Source organism: Triturus cristatus, chromosome 5_2 (assembly GCF_964204655.1).
Source record: "Triturus cristatus chromosome 5_2, aTriCri1.1, whole genome shotgun sequence".
NCBI lineage: Eukaryota > Metazoa > Chordata > Amphibia > Caudata > Salamandridae > Triturus > Triturus cristatus.
In genome coordinates, this window is record NC_140588.1 from 967,841,334 (window position 1) to 967,855,744 (window position 14,411).

General features: G+C 46.9%; 1 protein-coding gene across 1 annotated transcript in view; it reads left to right on the forward strand.

Moving 5' to 3' along the window:
• The window catches only part of TMEM164 (transmembrane protein 164), a 287,129-nt gene that overhangs the window by 42,448 nt on the left and 230,270 nt on the right, over positions 1–14,411 (forward strand). The gene's annotated exons all lie outside the window — the stretch shown is intronic.

The following is a 14,411-nucleotide window of genomic DNA, read 5'->3' on the forward strand; positions in this document are numbered from 1 at the left end:
CTTCTCTAGCCTTGCCTTAACTTTGTACACATCGCTGTTTTCATAGATGTTAGTACACTTGCTTCCGTTTATCTGAACAGGGACTGCATCTCCCAGAGTGCACCCTGTGTTAAAGAAAGGCGTCCAGGGGCCAATTCACCTTCTGGTAAAACTAAAGATTACAATCGGCCTTATGCCACCCTAAGCTTGAATGCGTGTTTGTATTTGGATATGTAATTCTGTGTAACACGTCACGTTGTAAGGACCGTATGTTTGGTGTATTGCCTTTGGCTTTTGTGCAGTGTTTTCTAGGCGCTGTAAATGGCCGGCGTCCCTATTAAACAGCACTCATTAGCGACACTCTCTCACTACCTCACTCTCTCTCTCAAATACACTAAGTCACTTACACTCACTCTTGCACTACTTCACTACATCACTCTATGTTTCTATCTTAATACCTCACAACATCCCTCACTACCTCACTCTCTTTCACTACCTCAATCTTTTTCTATCTCACAACATCACTCACTGTTTCTATCTCACTACGTCAGAAAATACCTCTCACTAACTCACTCTTTCACTACCTCACTCTCGATCTACCTCACTCTCTCTCACTACCTCACTCTCTATTTCAATACCTCTCTCTCTCTCTCACTACCTCGCTCTCTCTTTGCTAATGCAATAGGTATCACATATGCAAAAAAAAAAAAATGTCAATAGAAATGACAATGCCATTAATTTAGGGATACAAAAATAATAAAAAAATAAGGAACAATACCAATAGCTCTACCTAGAATGTTGCCGAGACCATTGCATTGTAAATGCTTGTTTATGTTGTGTGTGCAGTCCATAGGATGTTTTCTTTTCTACAGACTACCATGGCAGCTGCCCTTTGACCTGCTGCCACGGTGCTGTGGGGCTCCAATTAAAGGATTACTCCAAGCATGTCCGTGGACTTTTTCTTACTGTGAGCTAGCTAAACATCTACAAGGAAAATAACTCAAAGCTGCAACCCACAGTTCTTGACAGATCAAAACATGCAGAACCATACTTGCAAAGTGACACCCATTTCACCTGCAACCTACTAAGCCAGTCTGGCTTTTCGGTCCACAAATAGTAGTTTACATTCTGGGTCTTGTAGTATTTGCAATATATGTACACAAGACTCAAAACCCTTGCTAGATTTTCTTTACTTTTTAGTTACCTATCCAACTCATATCAGTAACTAAAGAGAACAAGCATTTTCAATGCAATAGTTGTGAGCGTTTAAGCTATTGGCATTGTAAATGATATTGCCTTTTATTTATGTGTGTTTAAAAGCAACACATATATAAAAGGCATTGTTACTTTTAATGCCATTAGCTCAACTCTCGCAAATGCAAGACCACTTTAATGGTGGCCACGCCCCTTTCTTTATACGCTGCTACCGTATTCAGGTTACAGTGAGCAACCTCTAACGAAAGGGGCGCAGCCAACATTAAAGTGAAAGCGTGTATGGGGCACTTTCACCCAAAGTGTTCGTAAATTAATTAATTTAGAAAGGTTCTGTAGGGCAGATGCTAAAATGAAAGCGGGCTGCGCTGTTAAATAAATAAGCGTGGCCGCTAATGTGAAAGCGGCCCGCAATGTCAAATAAATAAATAAGCTTGTCGGCTAATGTGAAAGCGGACCGCCCTGAAAATTAAATACACACAGCCGCTACTGTTATAGTGGACCGTGTTGTAATTTAAATAAATACATTACTAAAAGCGTGCGGCGTGCTACGATGTCGTGGTTGGAATAGGGGAAGAACATCAAAGAAAATGGTGCTCACCGACTTATAAAGCAGACCGTGTAACGACGCAAGTAAAAAATCGAGTAGTTATTGGAGGTTACAAATGCAGACAAGTGGTTACCAAGGAGGGACTATTAACCCTATTTACTAATGAAAAGCAACGATTTCACAAAGACAGTAACAGGAGCCAATTGAAAAGATGGGCATGAAATGGGCGGAGCTTCTGTGCCTTACCTCAATACAGCACGCCTCGCAGAGCAGCACATGTGCTGCCCAGGCTCGACCTAAAAAAGTGGCAGCTTCTTAAGGTGTTTTTTTATTTTTTTATTCTTTAGAAGCAGCGCAGCATTTAGGATGCTGTGCAGCATGGCTGAAACCATTAGCAAAGCCATCAAGGTCCCAAAGTTAAGGCCTATTGACTTTACCAATGCTTGTTTGTAGTTTCCATTGGGATGTTGGATCCTTTATAGCGGGCACAGACGAGTGTGGACCTTCCAAAGTTTGCTTTGTCTATATTCCTATATTAAGAAGTGGCTTACCTAGGTGGGCAGAGGTGACATGGGGCATATGTGCATATTTTGACCTATGGCATCCTTACAAGGTCATGCAGACGTACTCTGAGGTTAGGGCAGCCCAATCAGTTAAACTCGGAAAGCAGCTATGCCTTCCCAAGTGTTAACTAAAAAGCCGTCCTTCGCTCCAGAATGGAACTGTAGTGGCTTGAAGATCATTCTGCCTTGCCCAAAGATGTACACAGTTAAGGCTAGTGCCAATATGCAGCAGGAGCGGCGGGTCAGCAGCGCGGGCAGAGGGGATGGGGGTGTTGAATTAATAAAAAAATAAAAATGTACCTGATCCTGCCGGCCACCTCGCGCTTCAGTGCTCCTCAGTTCTCCTGCAGCTCCTGGCAGTCCCTGGGACACACCCCCCATCCAATCCAGACTCTGCTCTCATAATATAAGGGCAGCGCCGGAATTTGGCCTGAGCGGGCTGGTTTGACATTCCGCTCAGGCACAGTGCAGCTTCTCCACCCGGCTGTAGAATACAGATGAGTGGAGAAACCGAAATGCGCATGTCTGTTTGGCTGGCCTAAGACGGCTGGCCAAACAGACGTGCACTTAGCACTTTATTCCTACTCCCTCCCATGGCCCGGTCCCGCCCCTCCCTACAGAAGCATGGCTCAGCCAGCGCCTGAAAAATAAAATAATAATACAATAACATTGTCTTTTTCAGCTGCTGGCTCTGGGCCAGTGGTGCGATTGCAAAGGAGCTGCCGCTGGATGTACACACCCTAGAACCACAACTAGAAAACTGCATGGGGTACTGTAGGTAACGTCACAAAATAGAGGCTGTTGGTAAAGACAGCCACGTGGAGAACTGAGCCCATCTCGAGTTGTCGAATTATGTCCTCAAACGTCACTCTGGTTTTGTACTTTTGTACACAGTTCCCATGTCTAAAAATCAGGTATCATTGGACAGTTTCTGTAAAGCTGGTGGGACGGCTCAGGGTGACTTAAACGCTCACCGCTGACATTTATATTGATCTGCAGGCCATGAGTTTGAACAACGGAAAGTGCACTCAACCGACTTTGGTAAATTGGGTATTAGCAGTACACACTCATTAAACAGATTAAAATGGCAGGTATGCAATATGACGCATTATATTGAAAACTAGCTACAAAGCTTGTAGATCCCTGAACTGGTTTCCTTAAGTGAATAAATGTTTAGCAATTAGTAAGCGTTCCTCGCTTTTCTAATCGAAGGAGGTCCCTTGAGAAGCTGCTGTTTTTGGATCATTGCACAGCCTATTTTGTTCCAGCAAATGGCCCCGCCCCTTTACCCAGTTCCTGCCAATTACAGAAAACCTGTATCTGAGCATTGGCTCACTGGGTCACTGCGCAGAATTAATTGCACTGGTGATGTCCGGAGCTCTCGGCTGATAGGAAGGGACGCAGGGTGACGTGCTCGACGTGTGCCGCAGCCATTGTTGGCTGCTTGCTCACCGCGTGATTGGTGAACCTTTTAAGAGATGGCCCTGTCTGGAATAGATGACGGATCGGGGTTTAAAGACTATGACGTTATTCCAAGCATGGACTCTAAGGTACTGAAGCAGGAAAAGTCGATATTACTGTACGAAAGTGTCCCGGCCTCACCTTGGTGCCTTGATGCTGGAGTGAAGGGCTATGATGCTGGGGCTTTTGAATTGAGATTAGGGGGATTTTAACAGTCGGGCAGAATTTTATCTTTTTACTTAAAAATATTGTGCAGCATTTTTGTATCTTTTTTTTCGCCTTAAACGTTTTCTCATTAGATATAAAATTAAGCATTCTGGGGCTTAGTTGACAGTGACTAGGATGAATTTTCTCCCATAGGAGTAATCCTATATTTGGAGCAAATTTCAGACTTTAGATGGATTTGCAAAGGAAGTCCTCTATTGTAGCGTTTGATAAAGCGCTGTTGCTCCTGGTGGTTTCAGGTCTGTAGAGAAACGGGTAAAGAGACGAATAATCCAAGTTCGGTGGTTCTAAAAAGCCAGGGAATTAAAATCATTTGACATACCTAGATGCTGTGTAGTACACCAGGGATGTATCACATATTTTTCCTGCAGGCGTAAAGTTCCGGAAATGAGCTTTTACATGAATATTCCTTGTACCCGCACCGTACGTGCCGCAGTCCACCACCAAAGCGACGGAGTTTGCCAACTTTTTCACAGTAAATATTGTCAGAAATAAGAATGAGTCGTCTGTTTCCACCTTTTCTCACCTCTAGCTCCTTTCAGCTTGGTAATTCATATAATGGTCCAGTTTTTATCAAACCTCTCCTGCTGACGTACCCTATCACCCATGGAGCATTTAATGTGAAGGCGCCATGCTTCCTAAACTCATCCAATGACGCCCTGAAACAGTTTGAGCTCCAGATCCCCTTTCCCAGAGGTGTTCCTCCCCAGACATTCCATCTGGCCAGAGTGCTTTGAAGCCAGCACGGTCCCATACCCGGCTTCTCTTGCATTGGAATCTTATTGACTATTTTGAACACAGCAGCTCTTGCCGTTGTCTCAAACTGTCCAATCTAGATTCCGTCTACGATGAATCTCGAAGACCACTACCCTTCATGACACTTCCTTATTTTAAATCCCGTATGCGTGCCTTTGTTTGGACGCGCACTTGGTATTTTATATCATTGACCATAGGACATTAGAAACAATCAAGCTCTTATTATGGCTGTTGTTAATTTCTTTACTCGTCGTATTGCTTGTGTTTTGAAATTACACCTTGCTCCAAAAACTTTTACAAGTCTTACATTTGCTCCTAATTACATGAGTCCCACCCTCTTTAGTAACCTATCATTTATACTACTAAATGCACAGCGGGGCAACTGCTGAGTAACGTTTCATGTGTCCCTTCCCATTCAACTCTTTCCCCATGATCTCATGAAACTATCTGTACTCTAGCTTGGATACCTGATATTTTCTTCATGTTCTTCCTTGAACGATAAGTCCATCTATCCTCTAGTGTGCAGGAATGCCTCAAAACAATTTTATGGGACAGATCTGGGGGTACCAACAATACCCCACCACTGCAATAGATTAATTTTTTCATAAGATTCCCTGTCTTGTGCTGCTTTCCTCTATACTGCAGTTTTGTTATTACTTGGAATGTATATCGTTAACCAGGCGCACAACACCCATTGGACTCAAAGGGCTTCAGCCCCCCCTTCCCCCCCACCTGTCGTGTGTGGCAGCCCGGGATGAGACAGCTTCCCGGGCACCCACACAGCTGCACCCGAGCACTTCACAGGTCTTTAAAAGACCATTTGCATGTTAATGAGACCTCGCTGTTGTTTCACCCCTTCTAAGAGCCCCTGCAGCTCCACTCTGCCTATTGCTTAAAGATTCAGCCCCCCCCCCCCCGAAATATTTTCTTAGCCCCTAAACCCGACCCCCCAAAATTTGGCTCTAGTTGCGCCTCTGCCCTTAACATAACTCCTCCGCACCTTTTTAAACGGAATGTGTCCTTGTTGGGCAGTCGCGGAGCGCTCCAGTGCCGGACTGGCCATACCGGGCATCGGGCGTTTCCCCAGGAGCCTCGAAGGGTGAAGGACCGGTTTTGTTATGGAGGGCGGGGAGAGGGGGGTTTGCAGCAGTATTGCAATGCCGCCCCCAGTAATAAAATTAGCAGGCCAGCATAATCCACACAGCATTCACTTTCGTTTCCAGCCTCCCTGTGTTTTGAAATATGGCATAATAAAAGTGTCAAGATATCTCTGGAGATTAATGTTCCTTCTGGAGTGAGCTGGAGTTTTGTCTCCTGGCAGTTTTGACTCGTCTAAGGTAGTGCGGAGGGTTAATCTGCCTGCTGCAAAGAATGTGTTACACATCACATAAATGTAATTTATGTGCATAGCTCTGTGGGTTACCACTTTTATCACAGAGATCCTTTTGTTACTTGCAGTTCATAAGTTACAATAGTAATCTAGCGCAGTGAGCTATGAACTGCCATCAAAGAGCTGCATGCAAACTGCACGGTACAGGTTAAAAAGTTATGTTTTTTCTAGTCTTTCATTATCCTGGTGTTGTTAAAAAGTGTTTGTTTGGGTATAAATAAATTATTATTTGAAAATATAACCCTACCCGCTGTGTTACATTTTGAATCCTTAGTTTGTGCTTCTCCAGCCCAGGCACTCTTAGAAAACACCTACACCTCGTAGCATCCTTTGTCTTGAGTAACCTTTTCTATATAAGTAAAAAACAAGTATCCCCTTTTGGCCTTAATCACACCATACACTTACAACCATACAATTAATACAGCCCACATCATCAGAACATAAATGTATCGAATCTCAAAATATATGTAACAAAGATTTCATATAATAAAAACAACTAAAAACCTAATCATGTTAAATGTATAATAGATCTTTGCGTATTTTCTAAATACATATACGTCACAGGAATAACAAAATGTATCTACAATTTCAAAACATAATTCACACAGACGGGAAAAAACAGTAGACCGGAATAATTCATAGCATTGTATAGAATTACCAGTGACTTCAGGACTATCTGTCACAGTTGAAATATTTAATAAACTTCTTCATTAGCTGGCATTTATCCAAGTAATGAAAAAGTTTATAAAATATCTCAACTGTTGTAAAATGCACCATTGTTGTAATTTTTCCCCAAACGTTCTTGGGAGGAACTCCTTTAAAGCCCTCCTTGTAGTGGTCGGGCTTGCTGGCTGCCCTCCCTCGCTACGCAACGTACAGGGACTGGTTTGATAGAATTTGCCAGGACTGCTTTGGGTTCCCAGTCTGGCCCTGCTACACCATTTTATTATTTCTCGCCTATAAAAATGAGACAGTGAACGTTTCTCACCAATATGTACTATTAGTGACTTCTGTGAACTAGTTTAAACGCCTGAAATTGCTCACCGTCATGGTCTTCCATCAAGACAGAACAGGTAGGGTGGTTTTCCAAGCAACAGAAGACACTATTAAAATGTTTGTTTGCAGTAATCTAAAGGTCTTTGCCTTAGATGTGCATCAGTATACAGACCTCCATCTTCCCTCTAGAACTAGACTAAAACTGTTAAAACTCAATGTTGCCATCCCTTCCATCCTCATGAAGCCTCAGCCGGTGTTAAAGTGAACTGGTGTTACCAATCACAGTAACACGCCACTTTTTATAGCACATTCTTGGCCATGCCCAACCCAGTTTCTTAGATTATTTGTTGCATTCAGTGTCTTTGCAAGAAAATGACCCGATTGGGCAATGTGGGGCATGCTCAAAACACGTAACAGCACTTTGGGTGAACCATGTAAAGAAATGAACTAGGAAAGGGGAATATGATACACCACACGTAGAGCACCAAGAGGGAGCATGGTAACCGCTAGTAGGAGAAGGGAGGACCCAGACAGAAGTACTCACAGCTAGAGAATTGTTGCGGCGGGTAGAGGTCGGCTTGTGTTCAGTGGGTGACCTCTTCAGTGATGGGGTCCAAACCTTTCAAGCACTGGTTTACATTCACAGAGAGCAGTGGGGGCAATTGTTTTTGTATGGTAGAATAAAATAAACATTGAGGAGGCAGCGGGCCATTGACACAACTGAACTAGACACCCATGCCCTACTGACACTCTACCCACTATAGGACATCGAGGCACATGAGTGACATGGCTTTATGAAACTATACAAGGACATGCTGGGGTGTACCTTCACCTGCTCACACAGAAAAGCTCTACCGGGGTATATAAGGGTAAGGAGTGTACGAGGGCTTTGAATTACCCCCAAAAGGTATCCAGAAATTCCTGCTTTAAGCTCATCCAGTTTACTGTACTGCGTAGAGCCTACCTCACTCTGCGCAAGATCAATCCCCTATACCCTGATACCTCCGCAAGCTGCCCCAGACGTCACCATGTACCAGCCGACATGCTACACGCGATGTGGGGCTGCCCCAAACTGAGCTGTTTCTGGGCCGAGGTACTCCAAGTAATCTCACAGACAATTGGGGAAGCTAAACTTGGAGAACTTGCAATTCTGCTTACTAGGAGTATGTCGTAGCTTTAAGAGGGACAAAGTGGCAACAAAATTTACCGACCTAGCACTACTACTTGCTAAGCGGTGGATCACCATGAGATGTAAATCTGCACTGGGCCCTACAGGAATAATGTGGCAAAGGGAGGTGGAATACTGTGTTGAAGCGCGGCCCTACAGGAATAATGTGGCAACGGGAGGTGGAATACCGGGTTGAAGCGCGGCCCTACAGGAATAATGTGGCAAAGGGAGGTGGAATACCGGGTTGAAGCGCAGCCCTACAGGAATAATGTGGCAAAGGGAGGTGGAATACCAGGTTGAAGCGCGGCCCTACAGGAATAATGTGGCAAAGGGAGGTGGAATACCAGGTTGAAGCGCGGCCCTACGGGAATAATGTGGCAAAGGGAGGTGGAATACCGGGTTGAAGCGCGGCCCTACAGGAATAATGTGGCAAAGGGAGGTGGAATAGCGGGTTGAAGCGCGGCCCTACAGGAATAATGTGGCAAAGGGAGGTGGAATAACGGGTTGAAGCGCGGCCCTACAGGAATAATGTGGCAAAGGGAGGTGGAATACCGGGTTGAAGTGCGGCCCTACAGGAATAATGTGGCAAAGGGAGGTGGAATACCGGGTTGAAGCGCGGCCCTACAGGAATAATGTGGCAAAGGGAGATGGAATACCGGGTTGAAGCGCAGCCCTACAGGAATAATGTGGCAAAGGGAGGTGGAATACCGGGCTGAAGCGCGGCCCTACAGGAATAATGTGGCAAAGGGAGGTGGAATACCGGGTTGAATAGCAAACCAAACACTTCGTAGAGAAGAAATAAGAGGTTGAGAGAATGACCCAGTTCAATGCAGTGGGATGAGCTAATAGAATCGTATAAAGTCACTTGGAAAGATGATGTGCGACCACCCTGAACACTGGTCAGCCCTCCGAATGAAATAAGTACTAACGGAAGTTACTCACACCTGTCTGTGATACCCTTCCTGTTGGTTAATTAATTACGTACTGCAATGGCTGGTCACTATCCCTGTACTCCATGCAATAATAGCTATTAATACAAGAGGGATAGAAGGGTACCCCACTTTCTTCAGAATACACAATGGTCAATTGCTTTTACTGCACTAACGAACTAGGCAGCAATGGGACTGGGAGGCTTCCAGGCACTAGCGTGCGGGGTGGTGTTGGATTATTAATTAATGTACATTTAGAGATTTACATGTTTTGACGCCCACTCTTTAAAACCATGAGCTGTTGATCTATTCTCGAAGCTTCTGCAGTGAGCTTCATGTGCTGCTGCAGTGTTGCATGGAAAGGGCTGCATGCACACACAGTCCACGTGAGGCACAACTTGGACTAAATACTAACTCGCCCATACCATGCTCTGTAGGGAGTGAGGAAGCGTTTAGTTGTTAACATCTAGAAAATTAAATAAACCTTGTTTTAGAAAACTGAGCGAAGGGAGTGGGTCCAGGATAAAGGACTTTTAATGACACGCGCTGATTGCAGGGCAGTAAAAATAATCTTACAACCCAAGTCTGTTCTTTTATCAGGAGGTTAACAATGAGTCTTTCTTGGGCTTCCGTCTCCCAGTTCAACCGCTGGGTAAGGACTTTAAGAAGTCCTCTCTCATTGAAGAGCAGCAGAAACAAGGGAAGGCATCTCTGTGGTGTTGAGCAGCAGAAACAAGGTAAGGCATCGCTGTGGCGCAGAGCAGCAAAAACAAGGGTAGGTTTCTCTGTGGAGTTGAGCAGCAGAAACCAGGGAAGGCGCAGCTGTGGTGCAGAGAAGCAGAAACAAGGGAAGGCGCAGCTGTGGTGTTGAGCAGCAGAAACAAGGGAAGGTATCTCTGTGGTGCAGAGAAGCATAAACAAGGGAAGGCATCGCTGTGGTGCAGAGAAGCATAAACAAGGGAAGGCATCGCTGTGGTGCAGAGCAGCAAAAACAAGGGAAGGCATCGCTGTGGTGCAGAGAAGCATAAACAAGGGAAGGCATCGCTGTGGTGCAGAGCAGCAAAAACAAGGGAAGGCATCGCTGTGGTGCAGAGAAGCATAAACAAGGGAAGGCATCGCTGTGGTGCAGAGAAGCATAAACAAGGGAAGGCATCGCTGTGGTGCAGAGAAGCATAAACAAGGGAAGGCATCGCTGTGGTGCAGAGCAGCAAAAACAAGGGAAGGCATCTCTGTGGTGCAGAGAGGCATAAACAAGGGAAGGCATCGCTGTGGTGCAGAGAGGCATAAACAAGGGAAGGCATCGCTGTGGTGCAGAGCAGCAAAAACAAGGGAAGGCATCTCTGTGGTGCAGAGCAGCATAAACAAGGGAAGGCATCTCTGTGGTGCAGAGAAGCATAAACAAGGGAAGTCATCTCTGTGGTGTTGAGCAGCAGAAACAAGGGAAGGCATCTCTGTGGTGCAGAGAAGCATAAACAAGGGAAGGCGCAGGTGTGGTGCAGAGAAGCAGAAACCAGGGAAGGCGCAGCTGTGATGTTGAGCAGCAGAAACAAGGGAAGGCATCCCTGTGGAGTAGAGCAGCAGAAACAAGGGAAGGTGCAGCTGTGGTGCAGAGAAGCAGAAACGAGGGAAGGCGCAGCTGTGGTGTTGAGCAGCAGAAACAAGGGAAGGCACCTCTGTGGTGCAGAGAAGCATAAACAAGGGAAGGCATCTCTGTGGTGCAGAGCGGCAGAAACAAGGGAAGGTATCTCTGTGGTGCAGAGAAGCATAAACAAGGGAAGGCATCGCTGTGGTGCAGAGAAGCATAAACAAGGGAAGGCATCGCTGTGGTGCAGAGAAGCATAAACAAGGGAAGGCATCGCTGTGGTGCAGAGCAGCAAAAACAAGGGAAGGCATCGCTGTGGTGCAGAGAAGCATAAACAAGGGAAGGCATCGCTGTGGTGCAGAGAAGCATAAACAAGGGAAGGCATCGCTGTGGTGCAGAGAAGCATAAACAAGGGAAGGCATCGCTGTGGTGCAGAGCAGCAAAAACAAGGGAAGGCATCTCTGTGGTGCAGAGAGGCATAAACAAGGGAAGGCATCGCTGTGGTGCAGAGAGGCATAAACAAGGGAAGGCATCGCTGTGGTGCAGAGCAGCAAAAACAAGGGAAGGCATCTCTGTGGTGCAGAGCAGCATAAACAAGGGAAGGCATCTCTGTGGTATTGAGCAGCAGAAACAAGGGAAGGCATCTCTGTGGTGTTGAGCAGCAGAAACAAGGGAAGCCATCTCTGTGGTGTTGAGCAGCAGAAACAAGGGAAGGCACCTCTGTGGTGCAGAGAAGCATAAACAAGGGAAGGCGCAGCTGTGGTGCAGAGCAGCATAAACAAGGGAAGGCATCGCTGTGGTGCAGAGCAGCAAAAACAAGGGTAGGTATCTCTGTGGTGCAGAGAAGCATAAACAAGGGAAGGCATCTCTGTGGTATTGAGCAGCAGAAACAAGGGAAGGCTTCCCTTGTTTCTGCTGCTCAACACCACAGAGATGACTTCCCTTGTTTCTGCTGCTCAACACCACAGAGATGTCATCTCTGTGGTGTTGAGCAGCAGAAACAAGGGAAGGCATCTCTGTGGTGCAGAGAAGCATAAACAAGGGAAGTCATCTCTGTGGTGTTGAGCAGCAGAAACAAGGGAAGGCATCTCTGTGGTGCAGAGAAGCATAAACAAGGGAAGGCGCAGGTGTGGTGCAGAGAAGCAGAAACCAGGGAAGGCGCAGCTGTGATGTTGAGCAGCAGAAACAAGGGAAGGCATCCCTGTGGAGTAGAGCAGCAGAAACAAGGGAAGGTGCAGCTGTGGTGCAGAGAAGCAGAAACGAGGGAAGGCGCAGCTGTGGTGTTGAGCAGCAGAAACAAGGGAAGGCACCTCTGTGGTGCAGAGAAGCATAAACAAGGGAAGGCATCTCTGTGGTGCAGAGCGGCAGAAACAAGGGAAGGCATCTCTGTGGTGTGGAGCAGCAGAAACAAGGGAAGGCGCAACTGTGGTGCAGAGAAGCATAAACAAGGGAAGGCATCTCTGTGGTGTGGAGCAGCAGAAACAAGGGAAGGCATCGCTGTGGTGTAGAGCGGCAGTAACAAGGGAAGGCATCTCTGTGGTGTAGAGCGGCAGAAACAAGGGAAGGCATCTCTGTGATGTAGAGCGGCAGAAACAAGGGAAGGCGCAGCTGTGGTGTTGAGCAGCAGAAACAAGGGAAGGCATCTCTGTGGTGTGGAGCAGCAGAAACAAGGGAAGGCGCAACTGTGGTGCAGAGAAGCATAAACAAGGGAAGGCATCTCTGTGGTGTAGAGCGGCAGTAACAAGGGAAGGCATCTCTGTGGTGTGGAGCAGCAGAAACAAGGGAAGGCGCAACTGTGGTGCAGAGAAGCATAAACAAGGGAAGGCATCTCTGTGGTGTAGAGCGGCAGTAACAAGGGAAGGCATCTCTGTGGTGTAGAGCGGCAGAAACAAGGGAAGGCATCTCTGTGATGTAGAGCGGCAGAAACAAGGGAAGGCGCAGCTGTGGTGTTGAGCAGCAGAAACAAGGGAAGGCATCTCTGTGGAGTAGAGCAGCAGAAACAAGGGAAGGCGCAGCTGTGGTGCAGAGAAGCAGAAACAAGGGAAGGCGCAGCTGTGGTGCAGAGAAGCAGAAACAAGGGAAGGCGCAGCTGTGATGTTGAGCAGCAGAAACAAGGGAAGGCGCAGCTGTGGTGTTGAGCAGCAGAAACAAGGGAAGGCATCTCTGTGGAGTAGAGCAGCAGAAACAAGGGAAGGCGCAGCTGTGGTGCAGAGAAGCAGAAACAAGGGAAGGCGCAGCTGTGGTGCAGAGAAGCAGAAACAAGGGAAGGCGCAGCTGTGGTGCAGAGAAGCATAAACAAAGGAAGGCATCTCTGTGGTGTAGAGCGGCAGAAACCAGGGAAGGCATCTCTGTGGTGTAGAGCAGCAAAAACAAGGGGAGGCCTCTCTGGTGCAGAGTAGGAGAAACAAGTGAAGACATCTCTGTGGTACAGAGCAGCAGAAACAAGGGAAGGCATCTCTGTGATGCTCAAGTTCTGGAAATGAATGAGACTGGGGGGACAGAAGGAATTTACTCGGAGTGTATCTCTGTGATATCAATGGGTATAAATAGGTAAATGGGCTCAAGTGTGAAAATAGTTTAATCTCTGTAAAGGGCTTTTCACAAGTCCACATCAGACATTCTGGTCAGGGTACAGACGGGATTCAGCATACCTGGGTTTAGGATTAATACTGCAGCATCATGAGGGAACAGAAAAGTGTCCCTTCCAGGAAATGAAAGAGAAGAATATTGGAAGTCACTAAGGGCCTCATTACGATGTTGGGCAGAAAGCCTCTGACCGACAGTCGGATTCTCCCAGACTGTGGGCCTGATTCTGATGCGGTTTGGAAATCTTCCTGACCGAATCAGGTTGGGAATGGTTTCCGACCGACTCGGATCAGGAGATTCCAACTGACCGATTACGATGCATCCTGATGCTTCTAGATACAATTTGGTTGGACTCCCATTGACTTCAATGAGAGCCTATATATTCCAACCAAATGCATAAGCTCCCATTGAAGAAAGGGGTGGCTGGGGAAAATTGGGCACCCTGTGGCGGGCACCCCCTGATGCTTGCCACACTGAGCATGGCTGGTAAGGGGGCACCCACGGTTACCCCCACGGGCGCAGTTGGGAATGCTCCTGGTGCAGGGGGGCCCGCTACATGCCCCAAATTCTGATTCCGACGGCTGATTCGATTCGGATGGCAAGATTCGGAAATACTTTACAAATCCAGCATCGTTATCGGTCGTTTGGAAACGCGGGCCGTATGGCGTACGATTCTGCTCAAGCACGGCTCGGTCATTCCGAATGCTGTCGAGTTCGGATTGGGATATTCCTAACACCTAGATCGCCTCGTACTCAGTCGGTCGGAAACCTTTCTGATTCGGTCGGAAAGACACGTTTACCGATTTGATTCGGACAGAGACTTTCAAACCGCACCGGAATTGGGCCATGTGTCGGAACCCATCCTCCTGACTCAGTCAGAATCCAATCTGCCCGATCGATTACGATGTTCGCGGTCGGAAGGAAAACTGCTCGGACATCCAGAACCGGTTGTGACTGGCTCTTAGAGAATCCGTGTTGGTCGAAGCTGAATCTTACAGCTCTACGGGCAGCGTT